We start from the raw sequence: 27,655 nt of genomic DNA, 5'->3' as shown, positions 1-27,655 counted from the left end.
CCACCCTGGCCGCCTTACACTACCCCAGACGATCCAACTGTTACTTAGACCCCACGTTTTAAGTGTGCTTTAAAAACACATCTCTTTAAACAAGCCTATCACCTCACCTCACTAACCTCACTCGTCCCCATCCTCCTTCTAAATATTATTCAGAACTTGCTCCCTCCTATTCATCTGTCTCCACGACCTCCATGCACTTGATAATTGTACCTGCTAATTGCACTTAAACACAATGGTTGATGACCGGATCATGCAGAAATATATGAAAATCCCTATTATAATTGCAGGATCTGAAATAACAAACATTTTTCACCTATGGTGCCCCCCTATGTTCTTGTAGAATGCAAGCTTGCGAGCAGGGCCCTCACTCCTAATGTAACTGTGTAACCTGTCTTACCTTGTATTGAATTTATTGTCTGTATGTCCCTGTTTAATTGTAAAGTGCTGCGGAATATGTTGGCACTATATAAAATAAAATTATTATTATTACTTAACCTAGTGCTTTGTTTACCTCCAAAAAATCATTCATTGCTGTACAAAAATGTATGCAAAAATGTACGTTTTTGCCACTGCATTTTTGATGCCAAGAGATGCAGAAATTTCTGCAAGCAAATACTCAATGTGCGAACATAGCCTTAGGCAGAATTAACTTTTAAGTAAGGCAAAAAGCCACCCAACCCTCACTTTTGCTTGGAAAATGTGTAGTTCTGGGGGGTAGTATAAGCGGGGGTCTATTTTACCAATACCGATCAAAATTGTGTATAGCAAATTGGTATGGAGATAAATGTATACTTATATTAAAACTTAGCTTTTAATGTTAAATTAAAATGAAAACTGTGTGTCAAATTAAGGTGCCAAATAAAATATAGTGATAGTGTCTGTGCAACCGTGCCCATAAAATAAATTGTATTAAGACGCCTCCTATTGTCCAGATATGAGCGGATTACAATCCTCTTTGTTGTCTATATAGGCCAGGTATTAATAATACCAAACACTAGCCAGAGAGCATCTCAATATAAACAACACAACACTTTTTAGAGGTTGTCTTAGGTACCTAAAACATCAGTCCTATACTCATTTCCAATATTTAAGGACAATTCTCATTAGAGTGCGAATCATATAAATAAGATATCTATTTCCCCAATATCAGATATCTATTACATTGACATATTTTTTAGGGTCAAAAGGAACAATATATCGCATCTATGGAGTCCAGTATAGTGTAGTGCCTATATTCCACCAAAATACTGCATATTAAATACTCTCATGATGCATTATTAATATGTCCTTATACTCATCTCATGTGTATTAGTCCTATACACTGATGCCTGTATATGCCCTCTTGTGGAAAAGGCCTCCAGTCTTTAAAAGAGCTTCATGTCTGTATTCATCTGGACCGCCTTAATCCAACGCCGTTCTCCCAACGCGTTTCATCTAATCAGGACTCATCAGGGGAGTTTGTGGAGTTCAAATAGACACATGGCGCGCAAATATCGCCCTCCTTTTATATAACTGAGCACCACATTGTATCCTAACCATTTCCGGACGCCGGGTACCTCATTTCCGGTCCCACCATATGCAAAGGCCCATCTCTATCTGCATGCCCCACTTCCTGGGCTCGGCTTACGGCCATTTACATCACTTCCGGTCTCGGAGGTGCAGCGTCATCATAACGTCGTTCACATGACAAATAGTATCCATGGTAACCCGACGCTGCATATCCTCCATCTGATCGCGCTCTCTGCCACTATCTCCCAATTGTATCAATAGATTTGTTGATCAATCATAATAGAGGCGGCTGCATCCAGATTAATATAAGAAATTATTCAGACTTTTTCAATTTGCTGAATACCCTATTAATGGATACTTTGCATGGATTCCATAACCATCTTTTCATTCACATTTATGATAGGGAAAAAGGACATATCTACAGTATCCCTCACCAGGAGAAAAATAATATGAGGAAATCAACTACAGGGAGTCATAATTCAATTGGTATATTGTTACAAAAATAGGGGTCAGTTAGTAGTCTGATCTAATGTTGTATGCTGGACGATGGACACCACGGATCTTCTTGTTATTAGAAGTATAGAGAGGGTGCTCACTAGGGCTCTCCCTGATAAGCCCTCTCTACCTCTTCCCTACCTCACGCGGAGGTTGGCACCCTATTAACCTGCGCAAGTGGCGCCCCCACTCAACGACGGCTCTCCCTAATATATCTCACCCTATTACTCCCTCCCTACAAGAAGGAAGAAAAGGAGAGTATATCGTTTAATCCTTTAGGGTGCATTGTCTGTAGGGTAAAGATCCAGAAAGTCTCTCTTTGGAGGATGTATTTATCCCAATCACCCCCTCTCTGATTTCTGGGTACCTTTTCGATACCTATAAAGCTAGCCATCTTGAGATCTCCCTTATGAGACTGATTAATATGGTTGGCTACCGGGGTATCACGTTTATTGATAGTATCCCTATGATGCTCTCCTACCCTTACCCTAAGCTCTCTCTTTGTTTTGCCAACATATTCTACACCACATCTGCACGTCATCTTATATATAACCCCTACAGATCTGCAGTTAATAAATTGATGTATGGGGTATATTTTTCTTGTATTATTACTGCAGAATTCGTTGTTTTTTTCAATTGAGGTGCAGTATTTACAGCAACCACATTTATAGCATCCTTTTGGTTGGGTGCCCAGCCATGTGGCGCTGTCAACATTTTTTGGGGTAAAATGGCTACGGACCAACCTATCCTTTAAGGAACGACCTTTCTTGTATGTAATCTGCGGGTGATTAGAGATAGCTCTTGTGAGGTCCTGATCCATACATAAAATCGGCCAGTGTCGGTCTATTATTTCTTTGATATCCTTGGCTCCGTTACAGTATTTTGTGATGAATCTTATAGTTCCATCATCCTCGGATTTCTGCCCAGGAGTGAGTAGGTCCTTCCTATCCCTAGCCAGGGATGTCCTATAAGCATTTCTTAGAATCCCATCCGGGTATCCCCGTTCTAAGAAACGAGATCTCAAATCATCAGCTTGCGTCTTATAGGTAACCTGATCCGAACAGTTCCTTCTCATTCGAAGGTACTGCCCCTTAGGGATACCTTTTTTCAAGGGAACTGGATGGTTAGATTCCCATCTCAGAAGTGAATTAGAAGATGTAGGTTTTCTATATGTCTTAGTCATAAGGCGTCCATTTTCACCCCGCTCAATCAGAACATCCAAAAATGGTAAACTACAAGCATTGACCTCACAGGTAAAACTAAGGCCTAGATCATTCTTATTAAGGCCTTTTACAAAATTACAAAAGCCCTTCTCATCACCCTTCCAGATTATAAAAACATCGTCCATGTAGCGAAGCCACAGGACAATGTTTTCTTCCGCCACTTCTGAGTGCTCTCCAAAGATGGCGTTTTCTTCCCACCAGCCCAGGAGCAAATTTGCATAAGATGGTGCACAAGGGCTACCCATCGCGGTGCCCCTGAGCTGGTGGAAGTACTTGCCATCAAATAGAAAAAAGTTCTTTGTTAAACAAAACTCGAGGGCCCTCATAACAAATGAATTGTGTTCCATATATTGTAAGCCTCTCGTTCTTAGATAGTAGTCCGTAGCCATTAAACCCTTCTCATGGGGGATCGAAGAGTACAAAGCCTCCACATCGATTGAACCCAATATCATATTGGTGTCCAACTCGATGTTGTCCAATTTCAATAGAAGATCAGTGGTGTCTCGTGTGTATGAGCTCAAAGAGATCACAAAGGGTCTCAATATTTTATCAACATATAGCCCTAAATTTTGGGTTAGACTTCCAATTCCAGAGACTATAGGCCTTCCTTTTAATGGTACCAGGCCCTTGTGAACCTTTGGCAGGGCATAAAAAGTCGCCACTACCGGGTGTGTCGGAATGAGAAAATCTCGTTCATTTTTATCAATCAATTTTGATTGAAAGGCCCCATCATCATATATAAAAGGAGGGCGATATTTGCGCGCCATGTGTCTATTTGAACTCCACAAACTCCCCTGATGAGTCCTGATTAGATGAAACGCGTTGGGAGAACGGCGTTGGATTAAGGCGGTCCAGATGAATACAGACATGAAGCTCTTTTAAAGACTGGAGGCCTTTTCCACAAGAGGGCATATACAGGCATCAGTGTATAGGACTAATACACATGAGATGAGTATAAGGACATATTAATAATGCATCATGAGAGTATTTAATATGCAGTATTTTGGTGGAATATAGGCACTACACTATACTGGACTCCATAGATGCGATATATTGTTCCTTTTGACCCTAAAAAATATGTCAATGTAATAGATATCTGATATTGGGGAAATAGATATCTTATTTATATGATTCGCACTCTAATGAGAATTGTCCTTAAATATTGGAAATGAGTATAGGACTGATGTTTTAGGTACCTAAGACAACCTCTAAAAAGTGTTGTGTTGTTTATATTGAGATGCTCTCTGGCTAGTGTTTGGTATTATTAATACCTGGCCTATATAGACAACAAAGAGGATTGTAATCCGCTCATATCTGGACAATAGGAGGCGTCTTAATACAATTTATTTTATGGGCACGGTTGCACAGACACTATCACTATATTTTATTTGGCACCTTAATTTGACACACAGTTTTCATTTTAATTTAACATTAAAAGCTAAGTTTTAATATAAGTATACATTTATCTCCATACCAATTTGCTATACACAATTTTGATCGGTATTGGTAAAATAGACCCCCGCTTATACTATTCGACTATTGGATATGGCAGGTTTCCTATCCACAGGGATAGACACAAATCAATGGATGAATGAGGCTAAGGACGTGTTTTCGGACGGTGCTTTCACACAGAAAAAATATATTCCATCATTCAGTGCAGCTTTTAAGGAACTTACTAAAATTTATAAAGAGCAAATTACGTCTTGGTGGGAGGTACAAAGTTTGGAAAACTACATAAAAGCAGGCATAGTACCTAGACACCTTAGAATATCTATTAATTTTGGCTATAGATACAAAAGCGCAACGTTGTCAGCTAAACTTGAAAAGGAAGCCACAGACAGCTCATTAAGATTGATGAGAATACTCCTAGATGAGGAAAAATCTATGTTAATTTCCATTAATGAACGCCTTAAAGAGCAAATAGAGGTTACAAAAAAATTTTCAGCAGAAACGGAATTCTCTGTAAAAGAAAATAGTTTACAGAATACTATTGAAAAATTTCAATACCATCTTAAAGAAAGAAAACATAAGTATTTTATTAGAGATCTACAAGAGTTTCGAGATAATAAAGCATATACGGTTGCTAATATTAAACCAAATAGACAACCTGAAACGGATATTTCATCTTCTGAGGCCGAATATTCTGACTCCGAGGGTAGATTTAAAAACAATAGGGGGAGAATAAGAGGCAGAGGAGGTATACGAGGAGGTAGAGGGGCAGGTCGGGGGTCACCACAGAGGGAACATTTTTTAGACTCAAATTACCCACTGAGAAGCCGATTCAATACCCGGAACCCCATTTGAATAACCAAATCGTTAATATTTCATCAAAACCCCTAAACAAAGAACAGATGGCGGTGTTAAGTAAGGGTATGTCATTTGTCCCAACCTCTGATTTTGTATGCTTTGAAGCCATCAAAGACCTTAATTTGTTCATACGTAAACTTAAATGGAAGAAATACTTCATTAATGCAGATAAAAAAAGCTGCACTGAATTAGGTATTGATGAGGACCTATTGGGTGATGTCAGATTTTTGTATCATTTGGGGGATGTGGACACTAATGAATATGGCGAAGGTCCTTTTACGGACTTTAAGAACAAAAGTAAACGGATGCCACCAATTAATAATGATATAAGTGCCATAGATGTTTTCTCTAATTTGGTCTCTAGGGACTTGATGGACTTAGAAAAATCGCAAAAACGAAGACCCCGTAATCTTACCAAAATTGAGATGGATGGTCTGCTTGAATTAGAGAGGGATACCACCAGGATAATTAAACCATCGGATAAAGGTGGTAACACAGTGGTGATGGATGTTACCCAATATAGATCTCTGTGTTACTCTTTACTGCAGAAATCCATGGGGTATGAGATACTCGAACGTAACCCCACAGAAATATATTTAAAAGAACTAAAAATGTTGGTTGATGGGGCCTTTCAATCAAAATTGATTGATAAAAATGAACGAGATTTTCTCATTCCGACACACCCGGTAGTGGCGACTTTTTATGCCCTGCCAAAGGTTCACAAGGGCCTGGTACCATTAAAAGGAAGGCCTATAGTCTCTGGAATTGGAAGTCTAACCCAAAATTTAGGGCTATATGTTGATAAAATATTGAGACCCTTTGTGATCTCTTTGAGCTCATACACACGAGACACCACTGATCTTCTATTGAAATTGGACAACATCGAGTTGGACACCAATATGATATTGGGTTCAATCGATGTGGAGGCTTTGTACTCTTCGATCCCCCATGAGAAGGGTTTAATGGCTACGGACTACTATCTAAGAACGAGAGGCTTACAATATATGGAACACAATTCATTTGTTATGAGGGCCCTCGAGTTTTGTTTAACAAAGAACTTTTTTCTATTTGATGGCAAGTACTTCCACCAGCTCAGGGGCACCGCGATGGGTAGCCCTTGTGCACCATCTTATGCAAATTTGCTCCTGGGCTGGTGGGAAGAAAACGCCATCTTTGGAGAGCACTCAGAAGTGGCGGAAGAAAACATTGTCCTGTGGCTTCGCTACATGGACGATGTTTTTATAATCTGGAAGGGTGATGAGAAGGGCTTTTGTAATTTTGTAAAAGGCCTTAATAAGAATGATCTAGGCCTTAGTTTTACCTGTGAGGTCAATGCTTGTAGTTTACCATTTTTGGATGTTCTGATTGAGCGGGGTGAAAATGGACGCCTTATGACTAAGACATATAGAAAACCTACATCTTCTAATTCACTTCTGAGATGGGAATCTAACCATCCAGTTCCCTTGAAAAAAGGTATCCCTAAGGGGCAGTACCTTCGAATGAGAAGGAACTGTTCGGATCAGGTTACCTATAAGACGCAAGCTGATGATTTGAGATCTCGTTTCTTAGAACGGGGATACCCGGATGGGATTCTAAGAAATGCTTATAGGACATCCCTGGCTAGGGATAGGAAGGACCTACTCACTCCTGGGCAGAAATCCGAGGATGATGGAACTATAAGATTCATCACAAAATACTGTAACGGAGCCAAGGATATCAAAGAAATAATAGACCGACACTGGCCGATTTTATGTATGGATCAGGACCTCACAAGAGCTATCTCTAATCACCCGCAGATTACATACAAGAAAGGTCGTTCCTTAAAGGATAGGTTGGTCCGTAGCCATTTTACCCCAAAAAATGTTGACAGCGCCACATGGCTGGGCACCCAACCAAAAGGATGCTATAAATGTGGTTGCTGTAAATACTGCACCTCAATTGAAAAAAACAACGAATTCTGCAGTAATAATACAAGAAAAATATACCCCATACATCAATTTATTAACTGCAGATCTGTAGGGGTTATATATAAGATGACGTGCAGATGTGGTGTAGAATATGTTGGCAAAACAAAGAGAGAGCTTAGGGTAAGGGTAGGAGAGCATCATAGGGATACTATCAATAAACGTGATACCCCGGTAGCCAACCATATTAATCAGTCTCATAAGGGAGATCTCAAGATGGCTAGCTTTATAGGTATCGAAAAGGTACCCAGAAATCAGAGAGGGGGTGATTGGGATAAATACATCCTCCAAAGAGAGACTTTCTGGATCTTTACCCTACAGACAATGCACCCTAAAGGATTAAACGATATACTCTCCTTTTCTTCCTTCTTGTAGGGAGGGAGTAATAGGGTGAGATATATTAGGGAGAGCCGTCGTTGAGTGGGGGCGCCACTTGCGCAGGTTAATAGGGTGCCAACCTCCGCGTGAGGTAGGGAAGAGGTAGAGAGGGCTTATCAGGGAGAGCCCTAGTGAGCACCCTCTCTATACTTCTAATAACAAGAAGATCCGTGGTGTCCATCGTCCAGCATACAACATTAGATCAGACTACTAACTGACCCCTATTTTTGTAACAATATACCAATTGAATTATGACTCCCTGTAGTTGATTTCCTCATATTATTTTTCTCCTGGTGAGGGATACTGTAGATATGTCCTTTTTCCCTATCATAAATGTGAATGAAAAGATGGTTATGGAATCCATGCAAAGTATCCATTAATAGGGTATTCAGCAAATTGAAAAAGTCTGAATAATTTCTTATATTAATCTGGATGCAGCCGCCTCTATTATGATTGATCAACAAATCTATTGATACAATTGGGAGATAGTGGCAGAGAGCGCGATCAGATGGAGGATATGCAGCGTCGGGTTACCATGGATACTATTTGTCATGTGAACGACGTTATGATGACGCTGCACCTCCGAGACCGGAAGTGATGTAAATGGCCGTAAGCCGAGCCCAGGAAGTGGGGCATGCAGATAGAGATGGGCCTTTGCATATGGTGGGACCGGAAATGAGGTACCCGGCGTCCGGAAATGGTTAGGATACAATGTGGTGCTCAGTTATATAAAAGGAGGGCGATATTTGCGCGCCATGTGTCTATTTGAACTCCACAAACTCCCCTGATGAGTCCTGATTAGATGAAACGCGTTGGGAGAACGGCGTTGGATTAAGGCGGTCCAGATGAATACAGACATGAAGCTCTTTTAAAGACTGGAGGCCTTTTCCACAAGAGGGCATATACAGGCATCAGTGTATAGGACTAATACACATGAGATGAGTATAAGGACATATTAATAATGCATCATGAGAGTATTTAATATGCAGTATTTTGGTGGAATATAGGCACTACACTATACTGGACTCCATAGATGCGATATATTGTTCCTTTTGACCCTAAAAAATATGTCAATGTAATAGATATCTGATATTGGGGAAATAGATATCTTATTTATATGATTCGCACTCTAATGAGAATTGTCCTTAAATATTGGAAATGAGTATAGGACTGATGTTTTAGGTACCTAAGACAACCTCTAAAAAGTGTTGTGTTGTTTATATTGAGATGCTCTCTGGCTAGTGTTTGGTATTATTAATACCTGGCCTATATAGACAACAAAGAGGATTGTAATCCGCTCATATCTGGACAATAGGAGGCGTCTTAATACAATTTATTTTATGGGCACGGTTGCACAGACACTATCACTATATTTTATTTGGCACCTTAATTTGACACACAGTTTTCATTTTAATTTAACATTAAAAGCTAAGTTTTAATATAAGTATACATTTATCTCCATACCAATTTGCTATACACAGTAGTTCTGGGGGGCCAGATCATGGAAGAGTGTTTCAAGGCTCTGTCCTGGCCTCAATGTTGTTCAACATTTCTATAAATTAACTAGATAAGGGAACTGAGGGTAAACTGATCAAATTTCCAGACAATGCAAAGCTAGGAGGGATAGCTAAAGGCCCTTTTACATTTAGCGATGCACCAGCGATCCCGACCACGATACGACCCGGTCAGGATCGCTGGTGCATCGCTAAATGATCGCTAGTGAGCTGCCACACAGGCAGATCTCACAGCGATGCAGCAGCGATACAGCGGACGATACTTTCCTTTCAGATGCGGTGATCCTGACGTCCTCCCGCCCGCCTCCACACGTCGCTCGTCAGCGCCACAGGAAGCCCAGCAGGAAGCGCCCGACGAGAAATGGAGCCGACCGATCTCGCGCGATCAGCGACAGACAGTGGGGGAGCCGGTCGAAGGTAAGTATCACACATAGCGATATCGCTAGCAATATCGCTATAACGTCACAAAATCGGTGACATTATAGCGATATTGCTAGAGATATCTCTATGTGTAAAACCCCGTTAACTCTAGAGAAGACAGAGAAAGGATTCAGAAGAATCTGGATAAGCTTTAACAATGGACATCAACTAATAGAATGGCATTTAATAGAGAGAAATGCAAGATTCTATATCTGGGCAAGAAAAACAAAAATTACACCTATAGAAGGGGAGGAATAGAACTAAGCAACAGCACGTGTGAAAAATACCTGAGTACACTAATAGATTACTGATTGCACATGAGTCAAAAGTGATGCAGCAGCAAAAAGGCAACCATAGTTTTGTGATGTATTAAGAGAAGCATACAGTCTAGATCACGTGAAGTAATTGTTTCCTTCTACTCCTCCTTGGTCAGACCTCATCTGGAATACTGTGTTCAGATCTGGGCACCACATTTTAAAAAATACATTGAAAAACTGGAGCAAATCCAGAAAAAAGCTGCCAGGATGGTGAGCGGACTGCAAAGTATGTCCTACGAGGAACGGTTAAAGGATCTGGGAATGTTTAGCTTGCAAAAAAGAAAAAAAAAGACTAAGAAGACTGAAGAGACTTAATAACGGTCTACAAACATCTGTAGGGCTGTCACAGTGTAGCGGGATCATCCTTATTCTCATTTGCACATGGAAATACGTGAAGCTATAGAATGACACTGAAAGGGAGAAGATACAGATTAGATATTAGAAAAAAACTTTTTGACAGTTAGGGTGATCAATGAGTGGAACAGGCTACCACAAGAAGTGGTGAGTTCTCCTTCAATGGAAGTCTTCAAACAGAGGCTGGACAGACATCTGTCTGGGATGATTTAGCTAATCCTGCATTGAGTAGGGGGTTGGACACGAGGTCCCTTTCATCTCTAACATTCTGTGATTCTATGGCACTGCACTCCAGATAAGAGTGCTTTTGTTGATGGACCATGGCTAGTTATATTCTGTTTTAAGGCAAGGCTGGACTAACATATAAGGGGTGCCTAGCTTACTCTAGGTCCCAAGGATATATAGGGTCTGGGAGACATAATGGTCACATGGAGTTTCCAGTCGTTGCAGGAGGAGGCAGAGCTGGCCCAGACCTAGAGAGCTGCAGCTGGCAGCACCCAGACCCAAGCTCAAGTAGTGCTATGTCATGATTGAGTCAGGCTTCCCTTATGATGCAAGTTGGTTAATTTGGTCATTTTTAATAAAATTGTCTAGAGTCATACTAAAGTAGATGTCAATGTGTTTAATTTGGCAATGGGTGGGGGGTGATGAGGATAGGAGAAGTATGTGAACACATTATGTGATGGCGTACATTTCAGGATGTCACTTTGCTCATGCAAAATGGTAAGTGCTGTGAATTCAGCTAATATAGATACAGTTAGAACTTCAAAATTAGGAAAAAGGAAGTATCAAAAATAGAAATTCCTGTCCGTCATTTCATGACTTAGCCATTTGCTTGTTTTATGGGGCGGTCCCTGGGATTTCCACGAGGAACTTGTCTTTGTATATAAGAGAAGCTAGGACCAAGAGGACAAACAGTTATGCGACTAAAGACAATGGAGGTGAGCTGCCTGACACCTTATCCAAACAGCTATATTATTACCCTATGCCTTGCTGGAGATAACAATATCCAAAATTTTATTTCCAGGATCCCTGGATTTTCCTGGGGAAAGTGCCTGCATATATTCATGGAAGTAAGAGAAGGATCACATGCGTCACATGGAATACAGGTGAGTGCTAGGACATTTTATGTGAACAGCTCAACTGTTGTGCGTAGTGGCACCAATATGGGGTGCTGTGCTTTATGCATTAGAAACAAACCTAGTGGCATGTGATTGGCTCCAAAATCTGTAATAAATGGAGTTGTCTTCTTCTGGATCGCTGGGGCACATTAATGAGTCTTAGCCCAATGTAAGATCCTTTCGTAGTCTTGAGGACTAGTCAAACTATCTGGGCCAAAATAATCCAAATCTACAGTGCGCATGCAAAGATTTTCTATTGGCTGATATTTCTCTGCAAGAAAATGGCCCAGATGTTCCACATGTGCATTGGTTGTACACACAGTTTATTGGGGGGCACTAAAGGTGGTCAAATGCAACATGCGCTCCTCTTGCCTATGACTCTGGCCACCAGGGTCGGCGTTAGGGGCAGGCAGACCAGGCAGCTGCCTAGGGCCCTTGCTCACCCAGGGGCCCCCACCTAGCGGGCCGAATCCCCCCGCCGCATTAAACTATACCGGCGTCTGCCGGTACAGTTCCATGCAATGATGGAGGAGAGAGCGTCAGCTGACACTCCCTCTCCCATCATTCCCCGCTCTGCCTCTGACACTACGGGTGCGCAATGATGTCATCGCGCACTCATGTGTGCCGGGAAGAGCAGCCGCTAAGGCAGAAGTAAGCCGGGAGCAGCGCGGGAACAAGTAGAGGTGAGGATTGTGGTTTTTTTGTTTTTTTTAACTATTGCTAACAGTGAGTACTAGACTGTAGGGCCATTTTCGGTGGGGGGGGGGAGATGTGGGCTGTGCTATATACTATGCGGGTTGTGTTTTATACTATGCGGGCTGTGCTATATACTATGAGGGCTGTGCTATATACTATGGGGGGTATATTATATTCTATGGGGGAGGTTGTGTTATATACTATGTGGCTGTGCTATATACTATGAGGGCTGTGCTATATACTATTGAGGGTATATTATATTCTATGGGGGAGTCTGTTTTATATACTATGGGGGAAGCTGTGTTATATACTATTGGGGGAGGCTGTGTTATATACTATTGGGGGTATATTATATTCTATGGGAGAGGCTGTGTTATATACTATGGGGGGTACAGTATGCATTATATTCTATGGGGAGGCTGTGTTATATACTATGGGGGTACATTATATTCTATGGGGGAGGCTGTGTTATATATTATGGGGGGCTGCATTATATTCTATGGGGGGCTGTATTAGATTTTATAAGGGAGGATTGCATCATACTCATTGATGTGGCTACATTATATTCTATGGGGAGATGGGCTGTATTCTATTCGGGGCTACATTATATTCTATGGGGGGCTGTATTATATTTATATTCTAAGAGGGGTGATTGCATCATACTCTATGAGGGGGCTACATTATACTATGAGGGGGGCTGCATTATATTCTATGGGGGTTACATTATACTCTGTAGGGTGGTTGCATAATACTCTGTGGGGTGGCTGCATTATACTATATGTGAGCTGCATTATACTGCATGGAGGACTATGTGGAATACATTATACTATATGAAGAACTATGGGGTGCATTATACTATGGGAAGTGAATTGTACTACATGGATGACAATGGGGGTACATTATACTATATGGAGCACTATGAGGAGTGTATTATACTATATGGAGGACTATGGGAAGTGTATTATACTATATGGAGGACTATGGGGTATATTATATTATATGGAGGACTATGGGGTGTGCATTTTACAATAGGGAGGACTGTGGTGCACATTATAATATATGGAGGACTATGGTGTATATTATACTAAACAAGCAAAATGCTGCCTATTCATCTAGTGATTAGATTGTTTATGCCGAAACAAAAATCATTGTTCTCAGCAGCACATCGCCGAAGTAAACTGTAGATATGCTGCTGATAACATGATACTGTCTGGGGACAGATTGATCCATTAGTGATCATTCTGTCCCCATCATTCTTTCTCAGATGGTGAAAAGAGGCCGGGAAACAAGTGTTGAATGATTTCAATATTGTCGATCACACTCATTTAGTGGCCTGAACTCAGCGCATGTAAATACAACCGAAATGCTTCTGTGTGATGTGCGATATGTCAGAATTTGGGGCCCCATTTTAAACTTTGTCTAGGGCGCCACATTGCCTAAAACCGGCCCTGCTGGCCACTTCTGATAGACTGCAGAGGTCGCCATTAACCTTAGAAACAATCTGTAAACAGAATTCTTGAGACTCGAGAGGAGAGGTATATTATAAAGTTTCTTGTTGTTACCCATTTAATAAGATTAGAAAACCCCTTTAAGTGCATACAGAGGCTCCAGTCCTCAATCTAGAATAGATCTATTGCTCTTAGTCATTAGGTTTTCTAATTTTTTATTGCAAAACCCTCCGCAAAAAGACTTCCAATGCATTCACTTTGCTATTTATATGAGGGGTTTTTGAGCTTTTTTTAATAACAGAAGAGGTTTTGAAAAATGACTGATGGGGGAAAAAAATGCATGTCACCTCTTTGAAATGGTTTTTATTCTTAAAGCAAAAATCTCCAAACCAATTGCTGTCAAATAAAAAAATTGCAAAAAATGTTTCAGGGAATAAAAATTTATTCTGACCCCCCCCCCCCAAACAAGGATGACGTCTTTTAGACACTGGAGTACCTGCCGAGTATTGCTAGAGGAAGATGCCAGTGCTGTTTTTCCTGAAACCTCTTCTTTAGCCTCTTTTCATAATTTTTTACGGTAGGTTTGCAATGTAACGTTATACTATGGAGCAGTGCCGACTAGCATGCATGCTGCAATTGGCAGCGTATCTCAGACGGTACACATCCATTCAAGTCTATGGGTGCATGCAAATATTGGACTGCATTCGGATGTCATCCGAGTGCAGTGCGATTCACACGGACGCGGGCAATGGAGGAGGTGGAGAAATTAATTTCTCCTTCTCCTCCACACCTGTACCGTGATTCTCTCATGCGAGAGCATCAGAGCACAGAGCACTGACACTTTCTGCAAAAAAAAAAAAAAAAAACACATCCCACAAAGGTCTATTGCCAGAAAACAATTTATGGCTCTTAGAATTTGGTGACACATTGCGGTGTTAAGAAGGTTCATTATAATGTTCTAAGGTAAGCTATGAGATTCTTTTTGGGGTGAGCTCAGATGCGGCTCTCCCATCATGGCCAGGTACAGCTGTGGCTTCCAAGTTGCAAAATTAAAACCGTATTTGATCTTACAGGGGAATTGCTCAATGTCTCACCTTCACAACCGTGCAGCTGACTGTTATGGCCGTGAGATTTTGCTGGTGAAAAAACTGTTCTTTGCGCAAAATCATATAATTGTTTAACCAGCAATGTGAAAACCACAGTATCACCGACCATTGGGTTCTTGGCCTCGAAGTGAAATGACGCTGGTTCTGTGTTTGCTGAGGAGGCCCTTATTCTTATTTTCAGAAGGATTTCGATATCTTGGAAGTAGCTACTCCCATGGGTAGACCTCCTTCGTGTGGACACTATGAAGATTTGGGCAAGGAAGCATACATTTTGGTGATCTTGTGTACCTCTAGTGTTGACAGTGAAGCAAGGACCTAGGTACAGTGTGAGGTGTCAGCCTTGTACTTTGCCATCATGGTTGGGATTGTGGCATCCTTACACTCCCGTGAAAATGAACAGGATTATTCATCAAGCTTGTTTCTTCTGATCAATAAATAATTTTCTGGTTTCAGTCCATGTTTTATGTCACATTGTTCAGAGTATATAATTTTTATAAGACATTGTCTTTAAAGGGAATCTCAATAGTTTTTTTTAATGTAATCTGAGAGCAGCATGATGTAGTGGCAGAGACAATGATTCCAGCGATGTTTCACAGAGACTAGTTTCACACTAGCGCTTTTGAGCGCAGCGACGGCCAGCGCACGGCCGCCGCTAAGCCCCGCCCCCTGCCTCGCCTCCGGCGGTAGCTCCGCCTACCGGCGCATGACGCTGCATGCGTCCTGCGTCCCCTATCTTTATCACTGGGGGCGCAGGCCGTGCGCAGTATGCGTTTGGCGGCGCATGCGTCCTTTTGACGGTGCGCCGACCTGCGCCAAACGCAACCTGCTGCAGTTTGGTTGCGCTCGGCGCACCGTCAAAAAGGCGCATGCGCCGCCAAACGCATACTGCGCACGGCCTGCGCCCCCAGTGATAAAGATAGGGGACGCATGCAGCGTCATGAGCCGGTAGGCGGAGCTACCGGCGGAGGCGCGGCAGGGGGCGGGGCTTAGCGGCGGCCGTGCGCAGGCTGTCGCTGCGCTCAAAAGCGCTAGTGTGAAACTAGCCTAACTAGGCTGCCGATTCAAAAAAATCAGTTTTTCATCAGCAGATTACTACAGGACTAGGTGTCTCGTGCCTCCTGGTCAACTGCTCTGTGTAACTCCGCCCCAACACAGCAGATTAGTAGTTTTCAGTCAATATATAGAGTACACAGAAAACAACTAATCCATGGTGTGGGCGGGATTATACAGAGCTCAGCATTCAAGAACTGCTAGATCTGCAGCAGAGCAGCTAGGGCTGTGTGCGATTATGAGAGCAAAGTGTCAGTCATTACATGTCTCATACTGGTAACTCCACCTTATATTTAAAATAAGCGCTGGAGGCAGATTTTCATGCAGATCAGTGTCCCACCCTTAGATCTTAACAGCTTACATATAACAAAAATGTGGATTTCTCTGGATTAAGACATCGGATCACAGGTATTAACCCCTTTACCCCCAAGGGTGGTTTGCACGATAATGACCGGACCAATTTTTTACAATTCTGACCACTGTCCCTTTATGAGGTCATAACTGTGGAACGCTTCCATGGATTCTGACATTGTTTTCTCGTGACATATTGTACTTCATGCTAGTGGTAAAATTCCATTCATATAACTTGCGTTTGCTTGTGAAAAAAATGGAAATTTGGCGAAAATTTTGAAAATTTTGCAATTTTCCAACTTTGAATTTTTATGCCCTTAAACCACAGAGATATGGAGCACAAAAAATTTAATAAGTAACATTTCCCACATGTTTACTTTACATCCGCACAATTTTGGAAGCAAATTTTTTTTCTTAGGAAGTTATAAGGGTTCAAAAAAAATTACTTCAGGTCCATTTTTTTTTTTTTTTTACCAAGGGTAACAGGAGAAATTGGACTGCAAAAGTTATTGTGCAATTTGTCCTGAGTACGCTGATACCTGATAAGTGGGGGAAACCACTGTTTCGGCGCATGGCAGAGCTCGGAAGGGAAGGAGCACCGTTTGACTTTTTCAATGCAAAATTGGCTGGAATTGAGATTGGACGCCATGTCACGTTTGGAGAGCCCCTGATGTGCCTAAACAGTGGAAACCCCCTACGAATGACCCCATTTTGGAAACTAGACCGCCAAAGGAACTTATCTAAATATGTGGTGAGAACTTTGAACCCCCAAGGGCTTCACTATAACGTACAGCCGTACAATTAAAAAATCATATTTTTTTCCACAAAAATGATGTTTTCACCCCCAATTTTTACTTTCCCAAGGGAAACAGGACCCTAAGTTATTGTGCAATTTGTCCTGAGTACGATGATACCCCATATGTGGGGGTAAACCACTGTTTGGGCGCATGGCAAAGCTCGAAAGGGAATGAGCGCCGTTTGACTTTTTCAGCGCAGAATTGGCTTGATGCCATATCGCACTTGGAGAGCCCCTGATGTTCCTAAACAGGGGAAACCCCCCAATTCTAACTCCAACCCCAACCCACCCCTAATGGGAAAATAGAAATAAATACATTTTTTTTAATTTTATTATTTTTCCCTAACTAAGGGGGTTTGATTTACTATTTATGGCGGGTTTTTAGGTTTGGCAGCTGTCACACGCTAAAAGACGCTTTTTATTGTAAAAATAGTTTTTGCATCACCACATTTTAAGAGCCATAATTTTTCCATATTTTGACACATGGAGTCATATGAGGTCTTATTTTTTGCGGGATGAGTTGATGTTTTTATTGGTACCATTTTCGAGCACGTGACTTTTTTGATCGCTTTTTATTCAGATTTTTGGGACGCAGAATGAACAAAAACCAGCATTTCATGAATTTCTTTTGGGGGAGGCATTTACACTGTTCTGCGTGCGGTAAAATTGATAAAGCGGTTTTATTCTTCAGGTCAGTACGGTTACAACGGTTATATAATTTTTTAATGTTTTGGCGCTTTTATGCAATAAAAACAATTTTATACAAAAAATAATAATTTTTGCATCGCTTTATTCTGCGAGCTATAACTTTTTTATTTTTTTTGCTGATGATGCTGTATGGCAGCTCGTTTTTTGTGGGACAAGATGATGTTTTCAGCGGTACCATGTTTATTTATATTTGTCTTTTTGATCGCGAGTTATTGCACTTTTTGATCGGCGGTATGATAAAGCATCGATTTTGTCTTGTTTTTTTTTTTTTTTTTAGAAGGGGTTCACTAAGTGGGGTTAATTAGTGGGACAGTTTTATAGGGCAGGTCGTTACGGATGCGGCAATACTAAATATGTGTACTTTTATTGTTTTTTTATTTATTTAGAAAAAAGTGAATTAGGGATTTTTTTAAAATTTCTTTAGGAATTTTTAAATTATTTTTACACTTTTTTTTAACTTTATTACTTTGTCCCAGTGTTGGACATCACTGTATAGTGTCAGATCGCTGATCTGACACTTTGCAGTGATCTGACAGGCACTGCAGGAGGTTCTCTCAGCAGGCACTGAAAAAGCCGCCTCCGTGCAGGACTCAGAAGGCCTTCGTGGCCATATTGGATCCGGGTGCCTGCAGAAAGGAGGCCCTCGGAACAACGCGAGCACATTGCGTTGTTCTGAGGGGCTCAGGGAAGCACGCAGTGAGCCCTCTCCCTGCGCGATTCTTCCCTATGCCCCGGTACACTGTGATCATGTTTGATCGCAGTGTGCCAGGGGTTAATGTGCCAGGGGCGGTCCGTGACTGCTGCTGTCACATAGTGCCGAATGTCAGCTGTGATAACCAGCTGACACCCGGCCGTGATCAGCTGCACTCCTCCCGTGAGCGCAGCTGATCGCAATGACGTACTATCCCGTCCATGGTCATACGGGCCTGGGTCACGTGGACAGGATAGTACGTCTAATGTCAGAAAGGGGTTAAAGGCATCCTTTTTTCAGCTTCTTATGACTTGCAGATTCCCTTTAAATGATTATAGCTGACCAGACACCTTAGCAATAGTAGTGCAGCTACAGGTCAAGCACCTAAGGATATGTTCACATGGTCAGGAACAGCTCAGTATTTGCTCAGGATTTGATGCAGGTGAAATCTGCACCAAATGTGCATTTGAGGTCACTGGCAGGTCGCCTGCGGCTTTTATGCATTTTTTACATGCCTTTTTTTGTCACTTGAAATATAGCTAATTGAAAGTTGGCTTCTGGGAAGGAAAAAAAAGTGATTCCCTGTTTGCAGATATATTGGGGGAAAGTAAACGCTGCCGGTTGGATGCTGCGTACATCTGCAGCATCAAACCCGCAGCGTCCATCTGTTACAGTATAGTGGATGGGATTTCAAGAAATTCCATGCCCACTATGTGTGTGTAAGGTTGTGAGCAGGAATGCGGGATGTAGTGACGAGACGTATGCAGAGCAAGGGTTAACAGGTTTATTTACAGGGGAATGTATTCAGGTGAAGGATTGTAGGATGTTGATAAGGAATGGGGGCAGAACTGGAAGAGTGGCAGGGTAGGTCAGGGATGAACAAAGTTCAGTAATAAAAAGGTGATACTTATCAGTCTGTAGTCTTCTTGGGTGCAGCTCCTCAGGGTTCCAACGGTGGCACCGACAACAGCGGCATGTGACGTCTCGGTTAGGTCTGTAACAGGCGGGGATCCAGCAGTGGCACCGACAACAGCAGCGCAGGGCGTCTCGGCGAAGCACTATCTAGCACGGCACGAAGTCTAGTGTGGGGAACCGCTGGAACGGGACTTCGCTCCGCGATGTACACAAGTCCTTGATAGCGAGGCTCTGTCCTAGCTGTCTGTCTCTCTCTGTGCATCACAATCACAGTGCAGCCTCTGCCTTCACTAGGGTCACCTCCTAGAGTGGAGGGTAGCAGGGAGCTGACAGTCAGTTGTCCACAAACGGTGGACCTGTATGCAGGGGTCTGTCAAGTATGCGGTCACTCTTGGGCAGAGCGTGTGCGGTACTATCACACCGGGTATGGCACTCGGATTTGCTCCGTTCTGCTGGCATGGCTCCACTCTGCAGGTGACAGGGGCTCCTTCCATGCAGCCCACCGCCAGACCGGTGCTTTCTGGTGGGGGAAGCAGAGCGTGCTGTCTTCTGCACTGCTCTGCGCCGGCACCAGACTGACCTTTTTGGCGCGCTTCTCCCTTTTACCCCTTGCTGCTGCGAGCGCTTTCCTGGGTGAGCAGGAAGCTCCGTCTCTCTCTCCTCCTTCCTTTCTGCAGCAGAGTAAGGTCCGCCTCTCTCAGACTTCCCCCAGACAGCAGGGGAAGTTTCGCCCCACTCGGGCTTCCCCCTGGGAACAAAGGATGCAGCCTTTCTAGTTCTGGACCCAGCATGCAGGTACCCATGGTCCGGTCTATCTCCTTACACATGTACAGACGCCAGCAGCCTCCCTGCAGAGACGGACATGCAATGCGCCTTTCCAGACCGCAGCATGTCAATTTATGTAGTGGAGTTGCTCCGTTTCCGCTGCTTAAATTACTCATAGACTTTCATTAGATGCCGTAAATCCGCATTATCTTCCTAGTCACATGTGTATTAAGTGCGGGAACGCAGCTTACTACACGTGTACCAATTTACATAATGGTGAATCTTGTGACACAGACGGAAGTACACGACACAGAAAGTGGAGGAAAGCACAGAGAGAGGTCCCTTCCTTTTTAATAAATTTTAATTTAAAAAAAATGGTGTGGGGTCCCCCCTATATATGTTAACCAGCCTGACTAAAGCAGACTACTGGGACTGGTATTTCAAGCTGGTAAGGATCCAATATCCATAAACTTTACCAGCCTGATAAGACCAGGCCACAGCAGTCTGCTTACTTTGGATGGTTTGCAAAAATAGTGGAATCCCCTCCAAAAAAAAACAAAATGGTGTGGGCTCCCCCTATATTTGTTAATCAGCCAAGGAAAAAAGCAGACACCTGTGGCCTGGCATTCTCAGGCTGGCGAGGCTCATGGATTTTGACCCTCACCAGGCTAAAAATAGCAGCCTGCAGCCACACCACAATTGGCGCATCCAAAGATGCGCTAATTGTGGCACTTTACCCGGCTCTTCCCACTTCCCCTGCAGCTGTGGCAAGTGGGGTAATATTTGTGGGGTTGATGTCACCTTTGAATTGTGCAGTGACATCAAGCTCATGACTTAGTAATGGAGAAGAGTCTATAAGACACCTCTCCATTATTAATCCTATAGTCACATTGTAAGAAAACACAGACACCCAGAAAAAAGTCCTTTAATTGAAATAATGACACAGACTCCTTTAATATTCTAAATTATACCATACTTTCTGCATCGCCTAATCCAAGCAAAGCCCTCAATCTCCTGTAATAAAAAAGATAAAAAAGCAACAGTATACCATAACTATCAGCAGAGAAGATATACAACCTGTACCACGACGAGTCAAGCTCTGCTACATCTGGATATCAGGTTGAACAGTGGCATTATGCCACCATTCAGCCTGACATCCAGACACAGCGGAGCTTGCAGCTGATCACCAGAGATAACTCTGTCCCCGGCGGTCACCTGCAATGCAGTTCACGATTAGCTGATGGTGAGAACTTGGCAAGTGACCGGAGATAAGCCAGTCCCCGGCAGTCACGTGCATGGCTGTTCTCGCTGTCAGCTCAGCTCTTCGCGAGAACTGCAGTGGACGTGAACTTCTGGCTATGGCAGAAGGTAAGACATTATTTAAATTAGTACACATGCGTAGTAAGCAGCGATCCCGCACTTAATACGCATGGGACTATAAAGATAATGCGGTATTACCGCATCTAATAGTCTATGGGTAATTTATGCTGTGTAGACGGAGAGTCCCCACAACATAAATAGACATGCTGCGGTCTGAAAAGACGCTCCGCATGTCCTTTTACGAAGGGATGCCGCGGGCATCTCTGAACGCATAGTGGAGATGCGATTTCTTGAAATCCTGCCTGCAACCAGGCATGACATCTGATGCTCGGAGGGAGCATTCATAATACATCATGGGCCTCCTGATGAACTCCTTTTACGGGAGGGAAACGCGTCGAGGCGATTTTTCATTGGCCATGATCTAAGTTCTTACATATTTGTCAATTTTGTTGATTTAATACTTGGGGATAGTGTAATTTGAGCCGGGTGATCAATGGCTTATTGTTTTTGGGCATGAAGCAATATGAAAATATGCTGTTATGGGGGATTAGAGGTAATAGCAGCGGTTGGTGATTTGAGAAATGTTTATTAATGCTGTTTAAGAATACTCAGATGGTTGTATATCTATTTTGATTGATACCTTACCCCCGTTATTTGAAACTGCCTTTGTCAAAGTACTATCACCCCGCCTACTATATATATTGAGGTGATTTTTCAGTGGCCATGAGCTAAGTTCTTACATATTTGTTAATTTGCTGATTTTTTTTTTTTTTTTTTTTTTTGGGACAGTGCAATTTTGAGCCAGAGCGATCAATGGCTCATTGTTTTGGGCATGATGCAATATGAAAAATGTGTTGTTGGGGATTAGAGGCAATAGCAGCGTTTTGTGATGTGAGAAATGTACATTAATGCTGCTTAAGAACATTTAAATGATTGTGTATCTGTTCTGATTGATATCTTACCCCCTTTACTTGCAACTGCCTTTGCTAATGCACTATTATCCCATACACTGTATACATCAGTTTGCAGATACATTTTTTTTTTATTATTATTATTATTATTATTATTATTAAAACATTTTTTGTCTTTGGGGGAGATTTTTTCAGGGATAATTCTAATTTATTACCCCTGTCTCCCTTGGCCATATGTTCTGACACCCTCTTTCCTCTTTCTGGGTGAGAAGTGTAGGGGTCAGTAAGGGTCAGCCCACGTGGAGCGGGGGCACCAGAGTAACGTAGGGTGTAAAAGCTCCGCTGTCAGGCAGGGAGACACCTAAATAGGGTTATTTAGACCCCTTTTCCTCCCAAAGCAAATGTTTACAAATCTGCCAAAAATTAGAGTTTTTTCCAGTTACTATTCCTTATATTTTTGTCTTGGTGGTTTGTGGCATGGGGTTATTATCTATTATATTTTTGTCCCCTGCCATCTGTTGTACTCCAAGCTGATGTCATTTAGATAGGAGTCAACAGGGTGATTAGGGAGAGCCGCTGAGGAGCGGGGGCGCCATTTGCGTATCAAGAGGGTGCCAACCTCCGCTGTCAGGTAGGAGAGAGATATAGGGCCCTATAGGGACAAATAGGTTTGTGACCCTCTACCTGACATTGGAACGACTCTCTAGTGTTTGTGGCTGGATTTTGAAAATCAGCAATAAGCCTATTTTTGTTTGCCTGTTTTTTGAAGTTTTGAAAACTTTTTAATGATTGGTTAATAAAGTATCTTTTAAGGATTGATTTTTTTGTATATGAGCCGTTGAATAATTAATCCAGAATTATATTTATTAAGAATTTTTGTCCCATCCACTATGCTGTAACATCTGGCCGCGGTGGGTTCGACGCTGCGGATGTACGCAGCGTCCAACCCGCAGCGTTTACTGACCATGGGAACATACCCTAACAGTCAGTGACAGCAAGGTCCCCAACTGAAAAGGCACAACTTTTTTTTTTTCTCAACTTCTTTTGTGTCAGAAAAGGGTTTTTCTACCTCAAAACCATGGTAGCCAATTACTGGCCACAGTAGCACGATAACAATGGCATGCTTTGAGGTACCGGTAGGGTCTGGTGGACACAGGAATAGTAGGTAGTTCTTATCCACTAGATGGCAGTAGTATACAATCTATAAGCATCACTCTCACCTTTACAACCATACCCAAGCAAGGAATCTCACTTTGCATGAGTCCTTCAGTGATACCCCTGTTCTGTATCAAACATCCCAGAAATGGCTCTTTTGATGGTTTCTTGTATAAACTTTCCATGTTCAGGTCTGGTTTGCGGGACAGTCTATTGTTAGTTTTTATGTACAAGCTGGTACAGACCAGAATCTTTGTCCATAACTAGTCAGACTACAGGGTCATAATTCCAATATAAGCTTAAAAAAAGTGACCAGACAGGTTTCTCTGGAATCTACTCCACCTTGTCCAGGCCGCAATGTGCTGTAGGTAAACGGAGATGTCACCTTCATAATCGTGAAGCCATTAACCCCTTCATGCAGAAGCTATGTCAGCCACATGCTGCCTAAACCTAATGAAAAGCTATATTACTATAAGATTAGGAAGACCTCATTGTAAATGGATTTATATGCATAGTTATCTGAAAAACCTGAGAAAAAAAATCACTTTTTCACACAGGGCCCTGTAGGTTTGGACTTCTTTTTCCCCTAATAATTATCTTTCAAATTAAATATACATACAGTGTGTGTATATATATGTGTGTATATATATATATATATATATATATATATATATATATATATATATAGTATATATACACATATATATATATATATATATATATATATATATATATATATATATATATATACATACACAGTACAGACCAAAAGTTTGGACACACCTTCTCATTCAAAGAGTTTTCTTTATTTTCATGACTATGAAAATTGTAGATTCACTCTGAAGGCAACAAAACTATGAATTAACACATGTGAAATTATATAATTAAGAAAAAAGTGTGAAACAACTGAAAATATGTCTCATATTCTAGGTTCTTCAAATTAGCCACCTTTTGCTTTGATTACTGCTTTGCACACTCTTGGCATTCTCTTGATGAGCTTCAAAAGGTAGTCACTGGAAATGGTTTTCACTTTACAGGTGTGCCCTGTCATGTTTAATAAGTGGGATTTCTTGCCTTATAAATGGGATTGGGACCATCAGTTGTGTTGTGCAGAAGTCTGGTGGATACACAGCTGATATTCCTACTGAATAGACTGTTAGCTGCTTTTTTCTTGCCATAATACAAATTCTAAGTAAAGAAAAATGAGTGGCCATCATTACTTTAAGAAATGAAGGTCAGTCAGTCTGAAAAATTGGGAAAACTTTGAAAGTGTCCTCAAGTGCAGTGGCAAAAACCATCAAGCGCTACAAAGAAACTGACTCACATGAGGACCGCCCCAGGAAAGAAAGACCAAGAGTCACCTCTGCTGAGGAGGATAAGTTCATCCGAGTCACCAGCCTCAGAAATCGCAGGTTAACATCAGCTCAGATTAGAGACCAGGTCAATGCCACACAGAGTTCTAGCAGCAGACACATCTCTACAACCATTGTTAAGAGGAGACTTTGTGCAGCAGGCCTTCGCTAAAGAACACAAGGAATGGACATTAGACCAGTGGAAATCTGTGTTTTGGTCTGATGAGTCCAAATTTGAGATCTTTGGTTCCAACCACCGTGTCTTTGTGCGACGCAGAAAAGGTGAACGGATGGACTCTACATGCCTGGTTCCCACCGTGAAGCATGGAGGAGGAGGTGTGATGGTGCTTTGCTAGTGACACTGTTGGGGATTTATTCAAAATTGAAGGCATACTGAACCAGCATGGCTACCACAGCATCTTGCAGCGGCATGCTATTCCATCCAGTTTGCGTTTAGTTGGACCATCATTTATTTTTCAATAGGACAATGACCCCAAACCTCCAGGCTGTGTAAAGGCTATTTGACCAAGAAGGAGAGTGATCGGGTGCTACGCCAGATGACCTGGCCTCCACAGTCACCAGACCTGAACACAATCGAGATGGTTTGGGGTGAGCTGGACCGCAGAGTGAAGGCAAAAGGGCCAACAAGTGCTAAGCATCTCTAGGAACTCCTTCAAGACTGTTGGAAGACCATTTCCGGTGACTACCTCTCGAAGCTCATCAAGAGAATGCCAAGAATGCGCAAAGCAGTAATCAAAGCAAAAGGTGGCTTGTTTGAAGAACTTAGAATATAAGATATATTTTCAGTTGTTTCACACTTTTTTGTTAATTATATAATTCCACCTGTGTTAATTCATAGCTTTGATGCCTTCAGAGTGAATCTACAATTTTCATAGTCATGAAAATAAAGAAAACTGTTTGAATGAGGTGTGTCCAAACTTTTGGTCTGTACTGTGTATATGTATGTGTGTATATATATATATATATATATATATATATATATATATATATAAAAACAAAAAGGAAATCCAGCAAGAACTCGGCAAACCAGGATCGGAGTAAAATGATGCTTTTCTTTATTTCTTGAACAAGGTTAAAAAGACGACCCACAAGGATCAGGAACCAGAGTGCATGGCAGAAATAAACGCAAATGGGACTACGCGTTTCGGCGACCTAATCCGCCTAAGGTTTGGACCGTGAAGAAGGCGGATTAGGTCGCCGAAACGAACTGATCGGCGAACATGTTTGGCGAACAGCGTGATGTTCGGCGAACCGAATCAAGCCTTGAAAGGTTCACTCATCTCTACTTGTATATGTCTAAAAACCTGTAAATAGTAGACCCACGCTCAAAAACATCAAGGTAAAAAGGCATGTATAATGATAGGTGTAACTAGGACCAAGAAAAGAAGCTATCAGTCTCTAATGAGCCCTACAAACCTGTTTTCCTACATAACTGCGGAGGCTGGCACCCTAACAAGATGCCTTGGCTCCCCTGTTCAACAATTACACACCTACACTAGATATTAGCAAGCACAAATGGTAGCTGCGCCAACATACCCATCAATAGTAGTTAAAATTCCATTAAATGATGAGAAAATAAAGGGCATTAGTTTATAAGGCAATAATCCTCATGACAATTCCACACAGAATATTAATATATTATAGAGAAGTGACATGTGTCCATCAATACATAACCATCACAAAATAGAAGTCCAGGAATATTATTAAATGCTTAGACTTAGATTAGTCTAAAGTCTTCATTGTTTTCACTTATTCCATGTCCCGACGCATCTCCATCCATTTTTGGGGGTTCATTAGGGGACCCAACTGAATAGAAGACCACAATAAATAGAAGGCAAAAGTATAGTCAGTCCATCAACAATGGTTTTACTTAGGTCTCCACCACAGGGAATTTTTCACATTGCTGGGCCCAATGAAACCTGTTCTGTCAATAAAGCAGAGGAGAATGGTAGGTAGCAAAACACACTGAGGAACTGCCATAGTGCACCAAGCATGTAATTTGTACTTTTCTGAAAAAGATCATTTTCTTGAAAGAAGCCCACAGATGTCGAAACCAAAAGTTTACTTCTTGTAAGAAAACACTGCCCTTGAAGGAGATAACTTACTTTAGCTTACCTTTGCTTTCATCAGCATCAAAATGCCTTTAGTGCCCATGACCCTGTTGCTGTTTTTCTTTATTGTCCCTTCGTAGACCCTTTTAATATCGCACGAAACAGGATTTGGGAATGTTTAGCTTGCAAAAAAGACTGAGAGGAGACTTAATAGCTGTCTACAAATATCTCAAGGGCTGTCACATTGTAGAAGGATCATTTTTATTCTCATTTTCACAAGGAAAGACTAGAAGCAATGAATGGGATTAGACACAGATTATTAGATTTTAGAAAAAACTTTTTGTCAGGGTGATCAATGAGTGGAACAGGCTGCCACGAGAAGTGGTGAGTTCTCCTTCAATGGAAGTCTTCAAACAGAGGCTGGACAGACATCTGTCTGGGAAGATTTAGTGAATCCTGCTTTGAGCAGGGGGTTGGACCAGATGACCCAGGAGGTCCCTTCCAACTCTACCATTCTATGATTCTATGAAATCTGCAGATATACAGACCAAGTGATCTTGCCCTCATCTGAGTCACTCACATCCTTGCTTATCTTCTGAGCATCACACCTCAACTTTAATCAATTGTATTAATGAATTATATCAGCAGCTGCAGTGACTTGATTGAGCAATGTACACTGGTTAAAAAAAATGGCGCAGATTTATAAACACCAATTTC

At 41.9% G+C, this 27,655-nt stretch overlaps 1 long non-coding RNA gene across 1 annotated transcript; it reads left to right on the top strand.

Moving 5' to 3' along the window:
- Positions 1-11,370: 11,370 nt before the first annotated feature.
- On the top strand, positions 11,371-15,304 carry LOC141100218 (uncharacterized). The gene is made up of 3 exons (XR_012234644.1): positions 11,371-11,422; positions 11,509-11,590; positions 15,034-15,304. It is a non-coding gene; the product is annotated as an uncharacterized lncRNA (long non-coding RNA).
- The last annotated feature ends 12,351 nt before the right edge of the window (positions 15,305-27,655 follow it).

Source organism: Dendrobates tinctorius, unplaced genomic scaffold, assembly GCF_039654945.1.
Source record: "Dendrobates tinctorius isolate UK_male_01 unplaced genomic scaffold, ASM3965494v1 ptg000103l, whole genome shotgun sequence".
Lineage (NCBI taxonomy): Eukaryota > Metazoa > Chordata > Amphibia > Anura > Dendrobatidae > Dendrobates > Dendrobates tinctorius.
This window is presented reverse-complemented; position numbering and strand designations above follow the sequence as displayed.